This window comes from Schistocerca gregaria, chromosome 5 (assembly GCF_023897955.1).
Source record: "Schistocerca gregaria isolate iqSchGreg1 chromosome 5, iqSchGreg1.2, whole genome shotgun sequence".
NCBI lineage: Eukaryota > Metazoa > Arthropoda > Insecta > Orthoptera > Acrididae > Schistocerca > Schistocerca gregaria.
Genome location: NC_064924.1, coordinates 243228908 through 243249022, shown reverse-complemented (window position 1 = coordinate 243249022; position 20115 = coordinate 243228908). Strand labels below are relative to the sequence as shown.

Here is a 20115-nt window from a genome sequence, read left to right as displayed (position 1 = left end):
ATGTACAGACAATCAGATATACCGATACTACTTGCATAACTGGAGCTGTATGACTCAAGGAATACAGGGTGAGTCACCTAACGTTACCGTTGGATATATTTCGTAAACAACATCAAATACTGACGAACCGATTCCACAGACCGAACGTGAGGAGAGGGGCTAGTGTAATTGTTTAATACAAAACATACAAAAATGCACGGAAGTATTTTTTTAACACAAACCTACGTTTTTTTAAATGGAACCACGTTTGTTTTGTTAGCACATCTGAACATATAAACAAATACGTAATCAGTGCCGTTTGTTGCATTGTAAAATGTTAATTACATCTGGAGATATTGTAACCTAAAGTTGACGCTTGAAACCTCCGACGTTCAGTTGCGTGTTGTAACAAACACGGGCCACGTCGGCGAGCAGCATCTGCCGGGACATGTTTACGATGACGACCGTGTTTACGAGTGTGGCTGTAGTGCACTGTTGTGGTTTGGTCTAGCTGTCGCAGTGTCCGCATGTAGCGCTTGCTGCTATTGTTATTCTGCATTCGTCTCCGCACGCAGACCAACTGTGGTACACCGTGTTACCAGACGTCTGTGATAGTGTAGTGTTGTAGGAACTGTGTATTCGAACTCTGAAAAGGCGGAGATGATACTCATCTATGGCGAGTGTCGACGAAATGTCTGAAGTCTGCAGGGTGTATGCAGAACGGTACCCGGACAGAGAGCATCCAACGTGCCGCACATTGCAAAACATCTACCGCCTACTGTATGCAACGGATATGGACGTAGCACGCAAACGGGTCCGTAACAGGTCCGTCACAGGAGAAGCGGGTGCAGCTCGTGTGTTAGCTGCTGTTGCCATGAACCCACACATGAGTACACGGGACATTGAGAGAGACGGTGGACTGAGTCAAACTAATGTCATGCGCATGCTGCATCGTCACCGGTTTCACCCGTTTCGTGTGTCGCTACATAAGCAATTACATGGTGATGACTTTAATCATCGAGTGCAATTCTGTCAATGGGCATTAACAGAGAATGCGTTGCAGTTCTACCTGTTTACCGATGAAGCGGGTTTCACAAACCACGGGGCAGTGAATCTACGGAACATGCATTACTGGTCCGTGGACAATCCTCGCTGGCTCAGACAGGTAGAGCGACTGCGACTGTGGACTGTAAATGTATGGTGCGGAATCATTGGCGACCACCTCATTGGTCCTCACTTCATTGCAGGGGCCCAAACAGCTGCAACATACATCGCGTATCTACAGAATGATCTGCCAACGTTGCTCGAAAATGTCCCACTAGAAACGCGTCGACGTATGTGGTATCAGCATGATAGTGCACCTGCACATTCCGCAATTAACACTAGGCTCACCCTTCACAGGATGTTCGATGGGCGTTTCATAGGACGTGGAGGACGCATAAATTGGCCAGCCCGTTCTCCTGATCTTACACCTCTGGACTTATTTCTGTGGGTTACGTTAAAGGAGAATGTGTAACGTGATGTGCCTACAACCCCAGAGGATATGAAACAACGTATTGTGGCAGCCTGCGGCGACATTACACCAGATGTACTGCGGCGTGTACGACATTCAAAAATGGTTCAAATGGCTCTGAGCACTATGGGACTTAACATCTATGGTCATCAGTCCCCTAGAACTTAGAACTACTTAAACCTAACTAACTTAAGGACAGCACACAACACCCAGCCATCACGAGGCAGAGAAAATCCCTGAGCCCGCCGGGAATCGAACCCGGGAACCCGGGCGTGGGAAGCGAGAACACTACCGCACGACTACGAGATGCGGATTGTGTACGACATTCATTACGCCAGAGCTTGAAATTGTATGCAGCAAATGATGGCCACCACATTGAACATCTACTGGCCTGACATGTCGGGACACACTCTATTCCACTCCGTAATTGAAAACGGAAACCACGTGTGTACGTGTACCTCATCCCTCATGGTAATGTACATGTGTGTCAGTGAAAAAGACCAATAAAAAGGTGTTAGCATGTGGGCGTAATGTGCTGTTCCAGTCTCCTCTGTACCTAAGGTCCATCACTGTTCCGTTTGGATCCCTACGTAATTCGGTGCTCTCCGATACACACGATCGAACAGCGGAGGAATGGTACTCAAGCGTCAACGTTAGGTTACAGTATCTCCGGATGTAATTAACATTTTACAATACACCAAACGGCACTGATTACGTATTTGTTTATATGTTCAGATGTGCTAACAAAACTGACGGGGTTCCATTTAAAAAACGTAGGTTTGTGTTAAAAAACATACTTCCGTACATTTTTTTATGGTTTGTATTAACCAATTACACTAGCCCCTCTCTTCACGTTCGGTCTGTGGAATCGATTCGTTAGTATTTGATGTGGTTTACGAAATATATCCAGCGGTAATGTTAGGTGACTCACCCTGTATACTATAAACCCCTACGTATCGATCACAGAGGGATCATGAAGAGAAAATTAGAATTGCAACACGCATTTTTTTTAAGTCATCCGTCTTCTGACTGGGTTGATGCAGACCGCCACGAATTTCTCTCGTTTGCCAACCTTTCTATCTCAGAGAAGCACTTGCAATCTACGTCCTCAGTTATTTGATACCCGTATTCCAACTTCTGTCTTCCTCTACAGTTTTTACGCCATACAGTTCCCTATAATACCAAGGACGTTATTCCCTGATATCTTAATACATGTCCTATGATCGTGTCCCTTCTTCTTGTCAGTGTTTTCCCTCGCCGATTCTGCACAGAAGCTCCTTATTACTTAACTTATCAGACCGCCTAATTTTCAACATTCTTCTGCAGCACAACATCTCAAATGCACCGATTCTCTTGTGTTCCGGTTTTCCCACAGTCCATCTCACACTACGAATCAATGTTGTGCTCCAAACGCACATTCTCAGAAATTTCTTCCTCAAATTAAGGCCTATGAGCGATAGTAGTGGACTTCGCTTGGCCAGGTTGCCTTTTTTTTGCCAGTGCTACTCTGCTTTTAGTGTAATCCTTGCTCCAACATTCATTGGCTATTTTCCTGCCTAGGTAGCAGAAATCCCTAACTTTATCTACTTCTTGACCCTCAATCCTAATGCTAAGTTCCTCGTTGTTCTCATTTCTGCTACACTACTGGCCATTAAAATTGTTATACCACGAAGATGACGTCCTACAGACGCGAAATCTAACCGACAGGAAGAAGATGCTGTGATATGCAGCTTTTTAGAGCATTCACACAAGGTTGGCGCTGGTAGCGACACCTACAACGTACTGACATGAGGAAAGTTTCCAACCGGTTTCTCATACACAAACAGCAGTTGACCGGCGTTGCCTGGTGAAACGTTGTTGCGATGCCTCGTCTAAGGAGGAGAAATGAGTACCATCACGTTTCCGACTTTGATAAAGGTCGGATTGTAACCTATCGCGATTACGGTTTATCGTACCGCGACATTGCTGCTCGCGTTGGTCGAGATCCAATGACTGTTAGCAGAATATGGAATCGGTGGGTTCAGGAGGGTAATACGGAACGCCGTGCTGGATCCCAACGGTTCGTATCACTAGTAGTCGAGATGACAGGCATCTTATCCGCATGGCTGTAACGGGTCGTGTAGCCACATCTCGATCCTTGAGTCAACAGATGGGCACGTTTACAAGACAACAACCATCTGCACGAATAGTTCGACGACATTTGCAGCAGCATGGACTATCAGCTTGGAGACCGTGGCTGTGGTTATCCTGCATCACAGACAGGAGCGCCTGCGATGGTGTATTCAACGACGAACCTGGTTGCACGAATGGCAAAACGTCATTTTCCGGATGAATCCAGGTTCTGTTTACAGCATCATGATGGTCGCATCCGTGTTTGGCGACATTGCGGAAACGCACATTGGAAGCGTGTATTTGTCATCGCCATACTGGCGTATCACTTGGCGTGATGGTATGGGGTGCCACTGGTTAAACGTCTCGGTCACCTCTTCCTCGCATTGACGGCACTTTGAACAGTGGACGTTACATTTCAGGTGTGTTACGACCCGTGGCTCCACCCTTGATTCGTTCCTCCGAAACCCTACTTTCAGCAGGATAATGCATGTTGCAGGTCCTGTACGGGCCTTCCTGGATACAGAAAATGTTCTACTGCTGCCCTGCCCAGCACATTCTCTAGATCTCTCACCAATTGAAAACGTCTGGTCAATGGTGGCCGAGCAACTGGCTCGTCACAATACGCCAGTCACTACTCTTGATGAACTGTGGTATCGTGTTGAAGCTGCTTGGGCAGCTGTACATGTGCACGCCATCCAAGGTCTGTTTGACTATATGCCCAGGCGTATCAAGGCCGTTATTACGGCCAGAGGTGGTTGTTCTGGGTACTGATTTCTCAGGGTCTATGCACCCAAATTGCGTGAAAATGTAATCACATGTCAATTCTAGTACAATATATTTGCCCAATGAATACCTACAACTTTGCAGTCGACATATTTACAAAAATAGCTGCAGGTGAAACAAGCTGGAGGGGGGGGGGGGGGGAGGAGAGGGAGGGTGAAAGGCCGCCACTTTCGCAGCCAGTGTACAAGGAGGGTACAAAGAAACACAACTAGCTCTTTATTCTCATCGAGTAATGAGTGCTGCCCACAGGGGATGTCAAACTGATTCCTTATTTTTAGATATCCAGAAGGTTTTCGACACCGTTCCTAATAAGCGACTTCTAAACAAATTGCGTGCCTATGGAAGATTATCTCAGTTGTGCCACTGTATTTGTGATTTCCTGTCAGAAAGGTCACAGAGTAGTAATTGACGGAAAGTCATCGAGTAACACAGAAATACTGGCGTTCTCGAGGGAAGTATCATAGGACTTCAGGTGTTCATGCTCGACATTTTTAGGAAACAATTTGAGCAGCCCACTTAGATTGTTTGCTGATTATTCTGTGACTTGCCGTCTGGTAAAGTCATCAGATGATCGAAACAACTGCAAAACGGTTTACACAAGATATCTCTCTATATATTAAATATATTTGCTGTTGCGAATATGAACAACCATCAGCTGTATAATGGAATGGCGGACACGGACTCGAACCCGGATTTACTCTTATCGTGAGCAGTCGCCTTACTTTTTTTTGTGTTTGCCTCATTTTGTTCGTCATTGTTCGTTGCATTTCTTCGGGGTGGATGTCCCATGACACCCGTTCAAGTTCATCGATGATCTATTCACTCACTTTTTCTTTTTATTACAGAAGGCAACTATCCCTCTGAACGAACACGCTGAGGTACCGTGCCGGCAAACCCATTTGGCTAACCGAGCACGACTCACAGCCAGACAACCATATATCTAGAAACTGTACTCGTACATCCATTATGAACATTCCCGTATAGCGGAGACATTTTACTTGAAAGTCGTTTGCCCCGTGTCGGCGGATGAATATGATATTGCAGTGCCTGTGTTATTACGAACTACGATGCAACGTTCCTTTGGACTGAAATTGTTTGTAATCCCGGCCCTGAGCCGTTAGTTGTTCGATGTGTTATGTGTGGCCTTCAGCCGAGAATTTACGTGAACCCCCTTTCAATAAGGCCTTCAGCTGCGTGTATTCTCTAAAGGAAATTTTTTTATAGGAAGGAAGGGATTTATTTTAAATTGTTTGTCTGACTTGTTGTTTAGCCCTTCAGCCGCTGTTTCAAATTTGTTTGTGGGCTTCAGCCGTGCAATAAGTAAATATTTCTTTAATTAGGCTTTCGGCCGTTCTGTTGTAAGTTTAAAAAGAAATTTCTTGGTTGGAAAAATTGTTTATTAATGTGTTTTAATTATAGTTGTCCTTCGGACGTGTAGTGTAGGCTTTCAACCGCTAATTGTTTTCAATTGGATGTTTTTCTTAAAAGAGATAAAATGTTTACCTTCTATTTTTAATTGCTTTTGATTTCTAATCCAGGCCGTCAGCCGTTCTTGTTTTTGGTGTGGTTTTGGAGCTTCAGCCGAGAAAGCATCTCAAGTTCTTTAAAAGCAATGTGTAAATGAGTGGTTCTTAGAAAAATAAAGTTGTGTGTTTGATTGTGCAACTCACAGTAATTGTTTACGACCCTATCCATAATCATAGCCTTATCCTGTGCACTCTCTGAGTACCTACCAACCTGATTTCATGCCTGCACTTTGTCGTTTATATTTTGTTCGTTTACAGGTGCATATCTGCAGACCTGGCGCACCACAGAACAGTAGCTCATCGCTAGAGCAGCCAAAATAAAATAGCGCAGCCTACTGATGAAGTGCAGTATTGTGGGGTAATTAATTTTCTGCATTTCAGGGGTAATAACGCTGCAACAATTCACGCTGAGTTTCCAGAAGTGTAAGCCAACACTGCTCCATCATACGACACAGTGGGTAACTGGTTCAGACGCTTCCAGTGTGGGCAGCCGAGTCTGAATGATGAAGAAGTGACGGATCATGCCGCTGTCAAGAACTGGCAATCGCAAGAAAAGTAGTGGCCCTGGAGATCGAAGACCGGCGTATGACAATCGCGGCAGCAGTGTAAGAAGTTAAAATCAATCATGGATCAGTTTTCAGCATCTTGCACGGCATTTTGATCACGAAAATGGGTTCCGCGACTGCTCTCACCCATTCGAAAAGCTCGCCAAAGTGTAGCAGCAGCGGAAATGTTACAGCTGTGCCAAGCCAATCCAGATTACTTCTTTAGGCGCCTAGTCACCGCAGTCGAGTGCTTGGCGCATCACTATGATTACGGAGCAGAGCAACAGAATGCCTTTCATGCTCTAGTATCGCTCCCTGAATTTTTACCGTAACAGACTTCCAGCTGAGCGTCGCCATTTTGGGGAACAACGATCAATTATGATACCAAGAGACGTATGCCGATCCAGCGCAGTAGCCCATGGAACAACTGCGTCATCAAAATCTCGCAAAGTAAGAAGGCTGCATTTACTTTCATTAAGTAGTGCGCCTGAACTCCAACAAAAATCATCGATTACAGCCTTCAGTCAAGGTATCTCCGCAGGATTGCAAAGTAGAACCATCACATCATCCGCATATGCACGAACAGTTATAGTCCCACTGGAAAGCATCCAACCTGTCAGCTGGGATGCTAGCATCCGAAATAGGGGCTCCAGAGACAACAAAAACAAAGTCATTGACAGCGGGCTTCCTTGAGGCACATTTATCGAGGGCGTCAATTGGTCATTAACAACCACTGAAGCCGAAATACCCGTAAACAGATTTGAGAACACTCGCCATGTGTCAACATTAAAACCAAATGCCTTCAGAATTCGAAGCAAAAAGTTGTGATTAACACAATCTTACCGAAGGCTAGAAAAGCCAGATCACAAGGGAGGGACGTTACAGCAGCAATCGAAACTACGTCACGGCACTCGACTACAGGGGTGAGAATGGTACGACCAGGTACGCAGCTTTGATGTTTTTCAACAATCGTCTCCATCACAGTCAACATCCTACTATTAACGCCCTCGCCACAGTCTTATAATCAAAGTTGAACACAGTAATGAGGCGAAAGGTATCAGCGGCAGCCGATCCAGGGCGTTTTGGGATTAAAATAATTTTTCTTATGCGCCACCGCACGGCCAGGCTGTATACGCTGTTTCTGTCCGTTACGTGGCATGTCGGCCTCTGCAGACGGAGGTGTGGGAGGGGTGCCAGCCACAGCTTCCTGCCTGTCAGAACTTGGAGGCACATGTAATGCAGGTCCAGCCACTAAGGCGGAACGATTCTGAGGAACTACTAATGCACCAGGTGATACTTGGAAGCCAATTTTATTCTCCTCGGGAGTTGCTGTAGGCGACAAAATTCCGGAAACCGTCGGCGGCTGAAGAAGAAGGAGCAGGAGGACATTGAATTGCCTCAGACTATAACGAAATACACAAAGACGAAGAGGGGGTGGGGGCGGGGTGGGGGTGGGGGGGCTCTCCATACTCAGGCAGCTCGGAAGAAGCCACTTCGCGAGCTGCAGGGTTTCTGGCAGCTCGAAAGAAGCCACTTCGCGAGCTGCAGGGTTGCTAGGGATAACTTCTTCGCCACTTACCGTACGCCGGATGCTGATCGTAGCATCGAGAGGAGCAGGAGAGACAATCGATGCAGAGGAGGTTGGGGCAGAATGCACAGCCAAATCATCACCCTCAGTATCTGGAGTGCGACATCGCTTGTCACCGTTACAGGTCTGTCCTGAGGGGCAATAGGATTCTGAACCTGTCACGGAGGTAATGTCGGAAATTCATTTACACGATTATCAGGACTGACTTTTTGTTCATTATGATCTGAAGCAGAAGTAGATCCGACGTCGGAAGTGGAAGGAACAGGATCAGCAACCGTCAATTTGCGACGCTGCATTAATGACGGCTTTAAAACAAAAAACCCTCTGCGGACAATCAGACCGAACGTGTCCACTTTCATTACATAGGAAGCAGGTTCCCTCTTGGCCAGTACACATGAAACGAACGCGGTAACCACACACTTGTAAGTGTGATGGAATATTGCGTTTGACATGCTTTTCCACGGAACGAGTTCCATTATAACACTGTAGTCTGTGTTGAGTAGACCAGCGCTCACGACGGACGTTTTTCATGTCAAAATGTTCTTTAGAAAGTTGTTATCAACCTACGGCGAGAGGTTGAATATTCTAACATTGGTACAGTTAATTTCAGGATCTGCGAGTGACACCATACTAACGAAATTCTCGCAATGCTTGAACGGAACTTGAGAACCAAGTCGCGACAGTAATCTTTCACGGGAAGGGGATCCACAATTTTCACGTAAAATACGTACTCGTCTACGTCAAAATAAGCGGTGTGGACCTGATCAGAGTTCACATGAATTGCATTGCCAAGCCAATCGTGGATTTCTAGAGGCCTTGGCTGCACGTGTCGCGTTGTTTTATCGAAAGTAAAGCGCACAGGGCCTTCTCAAGGAATACACGTCGAAACCATGGTAACCATGGCGGAGCGGCCGACGCCGCTGCAAGAAGACGAACAGAGCCAGACAATAAGGCGGAGCAGAGGCACTACGACTCATTCGGCAGGCAGAACAAGACTAGCGAGGAAAACTTCACTCAAGTGGAATAAAGAAGAACCTTTCCACTCGGGGCTCGAAGCGAAACTGAAACTACAGCGCCGCAGCAGTTCAGTGCTGCTCAGTATTAGAATTGCTAAGCTTTTTTTCACATTTCAGACCACCTGTTTTCATGCTTGATCTGTGTTCAGTTTTTGACAGGCCATCCACTGGGCCATCTTACCACTAAGTCTGAGAAGGGTGCTATGGGGGGTTTCCCTTCTCAGTAGAACGTTTTCAGTTTTTTCTTTAAATTCTACCTTCTTGTTGAGGAAAACGCGTTTTCTAGCGCTGTATCATAAATCTGCATTGTTTTCTTTATTTTTACTACAGCCTTCCATTGTTTCACATTACAAATTAACAATTTTCGAATAAAACTGAATCAAACATTGACAATTTCAGTTTTGTTGTAAACACTGTTTATTCTTAAGTAGCGGGCAGGAGGATGGCCATGTAGAACGAAAAGGTTCCATAGGCTACCTGGCCCTAATATATCCTCACTCAGTTTTTAGATGGTACACCGATTCCGGGTTGGTGGTGAATCTAGTACGACATTGATCGCATATTTAAAAAAAAAGCTGTCGCTATGAGGTAACGCCGAATAGGTATGCAACACGTCCGACGTACGGGCAATGCAGATACAGCCCTACCTGACCAAAGCTACTGTAGTCTACGCTTACTTGTGCTAGCCTGTGGTAGTTTTACAACTCTAGTGGTCAGGTACAGTCAATGAGCAAGAGATTGATTGTACAAAACGCATAGTATGTGATGTGTTTTATTGATACTAGTAGATAGTGAGAGGTTCCATGCCCTCTTTTGCATGTCTTCTCTCATTTTCATCAATTTTATTAACGTTCTATTTCATTGCGTGGTAGTAACAGACCGAATAAGGTTATTGTAATGAGAATATTCGTACTGAGAGCTCAAAAATACTTTTAACTTGATTCCTAAACATGTTGTTTTCCTTCCTTGGGTGGCCTGTGCGAGGCGAGCATCAGAGGACGCGGCACACTGCGTTTCCGGTTGGGGACTGCACTTCCCTGAATTCTGTGGGGTTCGTACAATAGGCTATAGCGCCTGGCGGTACGACTGAATTCAGTCGAGTTTCGCCTATTCTATGCAGGGCGAAACGACCTGCTAGACGTCTGAGTGTCGCCGCAGTTTATAGGTTTACCGTTCCAGCGCGTGTGGAATGAAGATTCTTGGCACCGACTGACTGCATTGTCCTCTCGATTCTGAGGATACTTAAGGACTGTGCCCTGCTGGGTGCGACTGTCTGGCGCCCGATGGCCGGTGGTCTAGGCAGGTTGTTTTTGTAGCCGGTCAAACAGCAAGTTCAGTGCCCTCAGCTGAATAGAAGAGGCATGATTGGTCAACTTAAACTGAGGCTAGGTAACGTCATAAAGCCCTGCTCGAAGTTGGAGGGAACGGTCGCTGTCGTGAGACAGTGTGGGGAAATTTTGGAATCAGAACTGAATGCTGATTCGCAGTTTTTCGAGGAGAATAGGGAGTAGAGCAATGTTAGCTTCGCTCTTGCGTTGCGCGGGCAGAGGAATTCGGGATCTGATCTTTCTCGGAGTCGGACGGTCTTGCGACTTGGTCGCTCGTTTTCTGAAGAGCAGAAGTCGGCGCCTACATCATCAGGGCGCTGCCTACCGACGACGTGCTGCAGATTTCAGTACTGGTACAGTATTTTGCGGCTCCGGCATTGTAGGACCTTATCAATTTTATACTGAATCCCTCAGCAGCACTCGCGCTCGCTTTGCTACAAGTCCACCTTGCTTGTATCTCCTTGTGATCCCATTTGAGCTCTCACTACTAATTGCGATACTGCTATATAGACGGGAGATTAATATTTGATTCATTAGGACCTCCAGTCATTATCGTCAATCTATTGCATCACAGAGAGTAGGAGCCACTTGTTCTCGATCTAACTCTCGTCCCCATAATATTTCAGTATACCCTGTCCGTTAACCCACTATTTGTGTCGATAATCATGTACATTTATGTTGTGATGTATAATAAATCTCATTGTAATATTTAATCCGCATATCATTTCGTAGATATATGCAGAATCCCATTTAATGTTGTTTATTATGATAAAGTTCTCTTTTTTTCCGAGGAGATTACGATTTTTATTAAATTATTGTGAGTGTACACTTCTTATTTTACCAACTAGCAGGGTCCACCAACATTTTCTTCCGTTACCATTGCGCACATAACCAATTAGGTGGTATGTAAGGAGGGGGTCGAGTGCATGTCCAGTTCTCATGCAAAATTCGTCTGAATTAAAGAGGTACAAACTCTTCTCCACCCCGGCACCTCGCAATAGTTCCACGATAATCCGAGGAATAGCGGATCTATCTCTAATTTTAGATTCTCACTAATGGCGGCTATGTTAGGATGCGTGCATGTAAACAGTGGTAAGAGCCAAAAATATGGGTACTGCGCTTTTCATGCCAGGAAACTGCATTTCAGGGACGATTTGTACAAATCCGAGGATGATACAGTGTAATGGCAGAAATATTAAGGGCCACGCTATTTAAGTCCAGTTGTAAGGATTCAGTAAAATTGATTTTTTATAGCTCTGAATCGTAGGTTAATTTTTGAGGTTGTTATACTTCATTATTTCAAAAATTGGTAATGCAAATCCTACTACTATAAACTGAAACAATTCTGACCTTTTAAATTTGTATGTCTGAGAGTTTTCCCAGTAACATTTCGTTAATTCACCATGAAAGAAAACAGTGGCAAGTCAATGTTAACTCATGTTAAGTGCACTCAGTTTGCAAGTAAACAATGTTGAGCAACCATTGACGTTTTTTTAAGCTTAAGATTTTGGATAGACTTTACGATTTTAAAAGTATGTCGTTGTTCAGGAAACATATAAAAACAATGAGTCATCTGAATAAAGGAATCGCAATAGATTTACCTTATGCATCTGATTTCTGAGATTTTCTTGAAACTTAACTGTCCAATTTCTCTAAACAGCCAGCTTGCCTCTTACCACTGCTTACAGCCAAGATCTTCAAATATCATCATGAAATTTCATGGTCGCTGCTTAATGTTTTCGAGGTGATAATTAGAACTTTATTACCGCTTTCGAACACACAGCTGTTTCCAATTCCTCTACATCTGTACAATGTGTACACATGTAGCGGAGCAACTGAAACTGGCTAGTCTCCATCTGCATTTAAATCTACATTTACTTCCACATTTACATCTACAGCTTCACTCTGCAAACCACTGCGAGGTTGACTGCGGAGGATACGTCCTGCTTTAGCGGTTATTAGGGCTTTTTGTCGTTACATTCACGAATGGGTTGTGGGAAGAATGGTTGTTTAAATGCCTCTGTGCACGCTGAAATTAATATAATCTGTCCTCACGATCCTTACTGGAGAGATATGTAGAAGATTGTATTATATTCCTAGAGCCATCGTTTAAAATCGGTTCTTAGAAATCTGTAAGTAGACTATGTCGGGATAGCTTATGTCTGTCTTGAAGAGTCTGTCAGTTCAGTTCCTTCAGTACCTGTGTGATGTTCTCTCATGGGTCAAACAATCCTGTGGCCATTCATGAAGTTGTTCTCTAGTGGTTGACAAAGTGCTATTTTAAAATAACAGCCTCATAAAACGATGTCATCCTTTAAATTCAACATAATATCAACACCCGCCTCTCAATATGGGAGTTGTTTGGATGAGCAGAAAATATACATGATACAATATGCTGAAGACAAAGAATTCATTATCGAAAGTGAACGGGAATGGTCATGTGCTTAATAGACTGGAACGTGTGTTAACTGATGACAATAGTAAACAAATAGAAAGTCAAGGGAGTTGTATCTGCGGAAGCTGGTCACACTGGAGGGCTGAATGTAAATTTCCAAGAGAGTGTTGAAAAGGCGGACTATTGCTACCTTGGCAGAAGAACAGATAAATAAGAAAAATGCCTGTATGCAAATAGCCTAGCCAGTCTAGGGGTTATCTCAGATTTTATTACTATTTCTTCCTTTCTTCATTGAAATTTTCGTCTGTAATTATTTATTCATTGTATGGTGCTATTGCAAATCACGTTGACGAACGTAAACTAAAAATAATATCGGTGAAGAAACATATAGGTTACAAGTATAGTTAACTGAACAATCAATCGTATTCAGGATATCTGCAAATTTTCCTGTGTAGGTTCTTAGTGAACATGTCTGCACTACAGGCTAGATGCGCCTCTGCTCCACAGTCGCACTTCGGAGATGCATTTACTTTCCATTTACACAATGAGTCCGCACGTTTGCAGTGGTTGATTGTAATACGGTTTAGATTTACTCAGAACTTTCGTGGGAGCTGTTAAGCCAGACGGGGCAACAGTATTCTGATAGTGATGAAACTAGAGTTAAGCCTCTTGTTCGTTAACGCAGACACCGAAGACCCACAAGTTGTGCTACGTAGTTTCTGTACGACTTTATTCCTTGTACGGAGCCTTTCAGCTGTCTTTATCGGATGTTCCTCGTAACTTAGCGTCCTGTCTAAAGTAACTCCTACAAGACGGCCAGATAACCTGCTTATGTCGTGACCAGTACAGAACACAATGGATACGAATACATCTGTACTGTTCGAGCACAATTCGCTGAGGTCTAAGCAACTAGCAGGCTCACAGCTTCAACAGGAGTTATTCGTTCCCATAAAATGTCCTGACTGACAAGTCACTGTGCACCGCTTTGAGCAGCCGACAGGGAGCAAGGGAGAGAAATCACTTGTTCGACGTAGGGTGTTGCTGGAGTATCAGTACAAGACAGGATGTTCTCTCTGGCTCCGGCTTTCAGCTAGCTGTGACGTGAACCATCATCTCTTCTCTCTCCGCATCGTCAGAACTTCGTTCCGACACCAAAACTACGTCTTTTCCTGTGCATCTTCACTGGCTAATGACCTCGCGTTTCAACTCAGGTGCGGCCATATATTGTTCGTATACAAGAATGTAATAAAATGAATTTAAATAAGTCTTTTTATTTAAACGTAACTCCCTCGAGTTTCCCACATTGTTGTCTACTTGACGAGGACCCTTCTGACTGGTAGACAAGAAAGACGTAGTACGAAGGATTGCACGAGGCACAAGGGTTTTCTACAAAAAGAAACAGCTATTGATATCTAAAAATATGAACCCCGAGACCAGAAAAAGATTCATGAAATACTGAGTTTGGAGCACAGGTGTGTGTGTCTCTGGGGAAGACAGACATGAAACAATTAGAAGCCCCTGAAATGTGATGTACACAGGAGACTGTCGAACATCAAGCGGATTCATAGAGTAAAGAATGAAAACGAGTCAACGAGAAAAAGTATAACAAAAACATAATGAAAGAAAGAAATAGATAAGTGGGGGGGGGGGGGGGGGGGGAGACGACGACGACATGTTACGACATGAGCCGCTGCTGAAGACTGTGACTGAAAGGATGGTAGAGAGAAAGAATCGCGGAGGCAGATATAGATGTGATGGGGGATGCAGCAGCTGTGCTCTAATTAAGACGGCTGGAAGGCGGCAGCAGTAGGGAGCTGCATCCGATGGGTCTTCGGGCTGTTGAACCAACAGCAACAGATAACTTACATCCTCATTTATACAAGGAGTCCCTCGCAATTCTCGCGTGTGCAACAAATACTCCGTCAGCACAGAAAGTTTCGAGACAGGACTAATAAAAATTAGAGAAACGTTAAGATGCCGGTTTTAATGCCCCAGCTGTTCTCCATAGTCCCCCTCTGCTTGGATAAACGCACAGAACGCTCATACAGAGGTGTGCAACTGTCAGAAAAGTCCTTCTTTGGGATGCTGCTCAACTCGCGCATCACATGGACCTGAATGTGGCGTTATGTTCAAATGCTTCATATGGCTCTGAGCACTATGGGACTTAACATTTGAGGTGATCAGTCCCCTAGAACTTAGAACTACTTAAACCTAACGAACCTAAGGACATGCCTGAAGCAGGATTCGAACCTGCGACCGTAGGGGTCTCGAGGTTTCAGACTGAAGCGCCTAGAACCGATTGGCCAAACCGACCGGCCTGTGGCGTTATGTCGTCAAAGCGTTGACCCTTCATCTGAATGTCTGCAGTTTGTCGTTTTCTGGTGAGACGTATTCATAATACCAACTCTCGTCGTCTGTGACGAATTTTTTCCGGGAAAGAATTGTCCGCGTTTTGTATTCCAATCAAGTCGGGGCAGGCATTCATGATCGTTGTCTTTGTTCGAGACTTGAATTGTGCGGGACAAACTTTCCACACTCTTTTCTCTTCTGCAAAACATTCTGGAGAATATATATGTCGTGCCGGCTGGTGTGGCCGAGCGGTTCTAGGCGATTCAGTCTGGAACAGCGCGACCGCTACGGTCGCAGGTTCGAATCCTGCCTCGGGCATGGATGTGTGTGATGTCCTTAGGCTAGTGAGGTTTAAGTAGTTCTGATGTTAAGTCCCATGGGGCTCAGAGCCATTTGAACCAATATATATATGACGGCCATTAATACCTTCAGTGCAGATACACACCAGGAATCGGCGAGATGCCGCTAGTAACAAGGCTAATGAGCAAAGGCACTACTTCAATAGTGTGTGGTATAGGTTAAGAATTTGGGTCTGACAGGAGTGCTGCTACGGTAGACCGTGCGATCCAGATGGCACAGTGGTCAGTGCATCTGCCTAGAGAGCAGGAGACCAGGGATCGAATTCCCATCACGTATAAATTTTCAACTCGCCCCATTGATATACGTGAGTGCCCACAGGCAGTTAATACTTTTAATTCCCTTGTGTCTTGATTCCTAACGGCTGCATCATCAAAATGGTGTCTGTTCTTACCAACATGTCCAAAAGAACAGACACCTCATGTGTATACAATACAAGGGATGACGACGAATGATTCAGTCAGTGCAGACGCACACCAAGCTCGAACTCTTACGGGAATCAGCGAGGTGCCGCCAGTAATGTGGCTAATGAGCAGGGCCACTATATCACAACTGTGCGTTATAAGTTGAGAATTTGGGTCTTACAGGAGGCATGCTAGGGTTGACCGTGCGGTTGCGATGACCGCTGGGTGTGGGTGGCGTAAAGGTCAGAGCATGTGCCCACTGAACAGGAGACCCGGGTTCGAATCCCGACCCAGCAGAAATTTTCAGTTTGCTCATTGATGTAAAACAATCTCCACTGACAGCTAATGTCTTTAACTACCTTGTGTCTTGAATCTGAAGAAAGTATTGTACACCTACATTAGAGATGTTGCTCCATTGTGATTTGTGACACAAGATCGTTGACACACTACGTTTGCACGTCCACTACTTAATACTTACTGCCTGTGGGCAACTCACTGATGAAATGCATATTTGTTTTTCACAGTTGTGAGTCCATATTCCAGCGTAGTTACTGCGCTGACGTCCCTTATATGCCAAAAATATTGCACGTCTGAAGGAATGTTGCATCGTACTGCCTAACAATACAGGCACTTCAGTATCGTATTTATCCACCGGTACCAGGAAGCTAGTTTCAATTAAAATTTACCCTCCTACCGTCCCCCCTCCCAGATACGTAATCACATAATTTAAACGAGTGCACGTTACGACGCATGAACGACAGCATAAGGAACTTCGGGTTCAGCCATGAGTCTTGTATTCTTGTACGTATAACCAAATCGACCAAGGCCACCGCTCACGTAAGTCGGGAAAATTAGGGTTCGAGTTTCTGTCAGGCACAAATTTTCATTGTCGTTATTGCATTACACAGCTGATGATTGCCCCCATTCGCAACTGTGACTTCCATTTCACGTAACAATGAAACTACCAACAAACGTCCACATATGTCTGTTATCAACGTAAGTACACTACTGGCCATTAAAATTGCTACACCAAGAAGAAATGCAGATGATAAACGGGTATTCATTGGCCAAATATATTATACTAGAACAGGCATGTGATTACGTTTGCATGCAATTTGGGTGCATAGATCCTGAGAAATCAGTACCCAGAACAACCACCTCTGGCAGTAACAACGGCCTTGATATGCCTGGGCATTGAGTCAGAGCTTGGATGGCGTGTACAGGTACAGCTAGCTGCCCATGCAGCTTCAACACGATACCACAGTTCATCAAGAGTAGTGACTGGGGTATTGTGACGAGCCAGTTGCTCGGCCACCATTGACCAGACGTTTTCAGTTGGTGAGAGATCTACAGAATGTGCTGGCCAGGGCAGCAGTCGAATATTTTCTGTAACCAGAAAGGCCCGTACAGGCCCTGCAACATGCGGTCGTGCATTATCCTGCTGAAACGTAGGGTTTCGAAGGGATCGAATGAAGGGTAGAGCCACGGGTCATAACACATTTGAAATGTAACGTCCAGTGTTCAAAGTGCCGCAATGCATACAAGAGGTGACCGAGACGTACTACCAATGGCACCCCATACCATCACGCCAGGTGATACGCCAGTATGGCGATGACGAATACACGCTTCCAATGTGCGTTCACCGCGATGTCACCAAACACGGATGTGACCACCAAGATGCTGTAAACAGAACCTGGATTCATCCGAAAAAATGACGTTTTGCCACTCGTGCAACCAGGTTCGTCGTTGAGTACACCATCGCACGCGCTCTTGTCTTTGATGCAGCGTCAAGGGTAACCGCAGCCATTGTCTCCTAGCTGATAGTCCATGCTGCTGCAAACGTCGTCGAACTGTTCGTGCAGATGGTTGTCTTGCAAACGTGCCCATCTGTTGACTCAGGGATCAAGACGTGGCTGCACGATCCGTTACAGCCATGCGGTTAAGATGCCTGTCATCTCGACTGCTAGTGATACGAGGCCGTTGGGATCCAGCACGGCGTTCCGCATTACCCTCCTGAATCCACCGATTCCATATTCTGCAAACAGTCATTGGATCTCGACCAACACGAGCAGCAGTGTCGCTATACGATAAACCGCAATCGCGATAGGCTACAATCCGACCTTTATCAAAGTCTGAAACGTGATGGTACGCATTTCTCCTCCTTACACGAGGCATCACAACAACGTTTCACCAGGCAACGCCGGCCAACTGCTGTTTGTGTATGAGAAATCGGTTGGAGCTTTCCTCATGTCAGCTCGTTGTAGGTGTCGCCACCGGCGCCAACCTTTGTGTGAATGCTCTGAAAAGCTAATCATTTGCATATCACAGCGTCCTCTTCCTGTCGGTTAAATATCGCGTGTGTAGCACGTCATCTTCGTGGTGTAGCAATTTTAATGACCAGTAGTGTACATGTGTTGGTTATTTACATAGCGCCCCACACTTTTTAGAGGCTCCTGGTAACAAAAATCTAAATAGCGATTAATCAGGAATCTGTTGCCCGCAGTACCTTCATGGAAAAGTATAATGTTCAGGGACTTGAAGTTTGTGCCATGGAATGTTCGCAGCAAACAAAGCGTAGCACATGTGGAAAAATTCCCTTGTGAAGACTGATGTCTTTTGCACTTGCATGAATAACATTTGCTTCCTAGACGACTGAACTGCTTTGTTCTTCCTTTATACACCACTTCCTATATTATGCTATCGTTGGAACGTCGTAGTGCAGCCTGTCTGCTTATTGCATACACGACATAGAACAGTCTCTCCATTAGTAGTGAAAGCGTCGTTCATCGTAACCCAGGCCCTTAATACAGATTGTTATATGATGACATCATGAACACAAACAGTTGTGAACATTTCTTGACGCACGCACTCACTAGTTCTCAATCTGTAGACGTCGCTAGTAGTCCGTGCCGCATATCTTTTTTTTTTTCAATTGATGATCTCGACAGCGCACGAAGCCCTTTACTATACTCAGTATTGGCTACCACAATGCTGCACCCAGTATTGTTACTGTATCTGTTTTCTTTTGAGAACTGAAATGCCCGCATCTCGTAGTCGTACTGTGGCGTTCTCGCTTCCCACGCCCGGGGGTCAGGGATTTTCTCTGCCTCGTGATGGCTGGGTGTTGTGTGATGTCCTTAGGTTAGTTAGGTTTAAGTAGTTCTAAGTTCTAGGGGACTGATGACCATAGATGTTAAGTCCCATAGTGCTCAGAGCCATTTGAACCATTTGAGAACTGAAATTCCGAATTTTAGAAAATAAAGCGGAAGAACGTCCTTGAAATCGAACTCAAAGTGCAGTTAACAATGTTTTAGTGCACTGGAAGGCGATTTTTTCTGATAATTAACTGTCTTAAACTTTTATTGTGATTTTATATTTGTCTAAGGGAGTGGCGCTGAGAGTGTGGGGTAACACGAAAAAGCGTAAAAAAGCAATAATACGTAATTTCATGTACCTTAAAGTTAAAATACCTAAAACACGTAATTACAGTAAAATGTGTAAAATATGTAACAATAAAATCGAATATATCAACGCTGGAAACGTAATTCGTGAACATTTACACTTTTCATAGGCATAGGATCGAAGGAGACGAATATGTAATTACATAAACATCCGGGATCTACTTATAAGACACAATGTATTACGCAGTAAATGAATAATTCTAATGCTGCTTGCAGCAATGAAATGTTATTGGTCACACGTTATCTGTCACACAACACAACACAAAATACGAACGTACTTCACACAGAAGTGAATAATTTGTCGGTTTCCATCAACCGCTTGTACGATTCCCATCTTCCGAGTTCCCTTTAACTGCGCACTGTTTCTGTCTTTCTACACCTACACCATGAATCCAGCTTCTTTACATTTAGTTTTCGCAGTGACTAACACACTGGACTCGTATGCGGGAAGACGACGTTTCAAATCAGCGTCCGGCCATCCTGTTTTAGGTTTTCCTTGGCATCCCTAAAGAGCTTATGGCAAATGTCGCGACGGTTCCTTTGAAAGGATACAGGCGATTTTCTTCCTCATGTCTCCTTAACCCGATCTTGTTCCACGTCTCTAATGGCGTAGTTGTGGACGGGACTTTACTCTTCCTTCCTTTTTTCGCAATTTTTACATTCAGTAATAGGACAACCTGAAATTTTTTTACTGTCCTTAAAAATTAAGTAAGCGATATTAGTTACATTCATTAAATGTCCCATGATTCAAAATTTAGT

General features: G+C 44.7%; 1 protein-coding gene across 1 annotated transcript in view; it reads right to left on the bottom strand.

Moving 5' to 3' along the window:
- LOC126273193 (uncharacterized) overlaps window positions 1-20115 on the bottom strand; it is a 493173-nt gene that overhangs the window by 11839 nt on the left and 461219 nt on the right. The window lies entirely within an intron of this gene.